The 2,263-nt window shown below is 45.4% G+C and overlaps 2 protein-coding genes across 2 annotated transcripts in view; both read right to left on the bottom strand.

The window, feature by feature from the left end:
• The window catches only part of LOC143955448 (uncharacterized), a 119,796-nt gene that overhangs the window by 91,504 nt on the left and 26,029 nt on the right, over positions 1–2,263 (bottom strand). The gene's annotated exons all lie outside the window — the stretch shown is intronic.
• Positions 1–2,263, bottom strand: part of LOC143955672 (uncharacterized) — a 30,815-nt gene that overhangs the window by 18,173 nt on the left and 10,379 nt on the right. The window lies entirely within an intron of this gene.

Raw genomic sequence — 2,263 nt, 5'->3', positions numbered from 1 at the left:
TGTCCCCGGAGTCTCTATGATCGTTCGGAGGCCGGGCGCGATCTTATGACGTCACGCCCGGCCTCGGTATTCAAATTAACGGCGCCGATCTGGCTAGGAAGCCATGATCGTTTTTTGTTTTTTTTTTATTCTTCCCAGCCTAGAGGTGAGATGTGGGTCTTATTGACCTCCCATATCTCACTGTAAATAGGTCCGATCGTGCCTTATTTCTATTACAAGGGATGTTTACATTCCTTCTAATAGGAATAAAAGTCATCAATTTTTTTTTTTTTTTTTTTTTAAGTGTAAAACTAAAAAAATAAAATAAAATTAACAATAAAAAAAAAAAAAAAAAATTTTTTAAGCGTCCCCTGTCCCCGTGAGCTCGCACACAGAAGCGAACGCATACGTAAGTCCCGCCCACACATGAAAACGGTGTTCAAACCACACATGTGAGGTATCGCCGCGAACGTTAGAGCGAGAGCAATAATTCTAGCCCTAGACCTCCTCTGTAACCCAAAACATGTAACCAGTAAAAAAAAAATTTAAAGCGTCGCCTATGGGGATTTTTAAATACCAAAGTTTGGCGCCATTCCACGAGCGCGTGCAATTTTGAAGCGTGACATGTTGGGTATCTATTTACTCGGCGTATCCTCCTCTTTCACAATATGCCAAAAAAATTGGGCTAACTTTACTGTTTTTTTTTTTTTTTTTTTTTCAAGCATGAAACTGTTTTTTTTTTCTGAAAAAAACGCGTTCGAAAAATTGCTTGCGCAAATACCGTGCGAGATAAAAAGTTGCAATGACCGCCATTGTATTCTCCGGGGTCTTTGCTAAAAAAACATATATATATATATATATATATAATGTTTGGGGGGTTCTATGTAATTTTCTAGCAAAAAAATTAGGAATTTTACATGTAGGATAGAAATGTCAGAATTGGCCTGGGTGCGAAGTGGTTTAACCACTTGCCGCCCGCCCTATAGGCAATTGACGGTGGCAAAGCGGTTTCATAATCCTGACCGGACGTCATATGACGTCCTCAGGATTATGAGCCGCTGCGTGCCCCCGGGGGCGCGCATCGCGGCGATCGTTGTTGCGGGGTGTCAGTCTGACACCCGGCAACTACGATCTCGGTAAAGAGTCTCCGACGGAGACTCTTTACCATGTGATCAGCCGTGTCCAATCACGGCTGATCACAGTGTAAATGGGAAGAGCCGGTGATCGGCTTTTCCTCACTCGTGTCTGTCAGACGCGAGTAGAGGAGAGCCGATCGGCTGCTCCTCTGACAGGGGGGGTCTGTGCTGATCGATTATCAGCACAGCCCCCCCGAGGATGCCCCCACTGGACCACCAGGGACGCCACCAGACCACCAGGGTAAAGGTAATAAAGGTCATAATCCTCCCTAGACCACCAGGGATGCCAGTCAGCACAATGGGTGCCAATCAGTGCCCATAATGGATGCCAATCAGTGCCCACAATGGGCATCACTGATTGGCATGCATTATTGTTTGGCACTGATTGGCATCCATTACTATAGTATAACACCGATGCCGCCTATGAGTGCCCACCTGTGCCGCCTATGAGTGCCCACCTGTGCCGCCTATCCATGCCCACCTGTGCCGCCTATCCATGCCCATCCGTGCCGCCCATCCGTGCCAGCTATCAGTGCCAATTTGTGCCACCTTTCAGTGTCCGTCCGTGTCGCCCATCCGTGCCGCCCATCAGTGCCACATTGGTGCCCATCAGTGCCGCCTTATCAGTGCCCATCAGTGTAACCCCATCAGTGCCCATCAGTGAAGGAGAAAACTTACTTATTTACAAAGTTTTGAAACTGAAACAAAAAAAAACATTTTTTTTTTTCAAAATTTTCGGTATTTTTTTATTTGTAGCGCAAAAAATAAAAACCGCAGAGGTGATCAAATACCACCAAAAGAAAGCTCTATTTGTGGGAAAAAAATGATAAAAATTTCATTTGGGTACAGTGTAGCACGACCGCGCAATTGTCATTCAAAGTGCGACAGCGCTGAAAGCTCAAAATTGGTCTGGGCAGGAAGGTGTTTAAGTGCCCGGTATTGAAGTGGTTAAATATGTTTGTGCGCTCGGCCAATCGGGAAGATGTCGAGGAGCATTGGCCGCACACTGGTCTGCAGGGCGACAGGTCCATATGCTGACGAAAATAAGCGATTCGGGTTTTCGCTGTCAACATTCCCCAGCTTTCATTGTGGAATAAATATGCAAAATAATAATAACGGGTTTTAGTAAATACAGTACATTACACTAG

The sequence above is a fragment of the Lithobates pipiens genome, unplaced genomic scaffold (assembly GCF_037356315.1).
Source record: "Lithobates pipiens isolate NorthernLeopardFrog02 unplaced genomic scaffold, aLitPip1_a1.2 Scaffold_35, whole genome shotgun sequence".
Lineage (NCBI taxonomy): Eukaryota > Metazoa > Chordata > Amphibia > Anura > Ranidae > Lithobates > Lithobates pipiens.
This window is presented reverse-complemented; position numbering and strand designations above follow the sequence as displayed.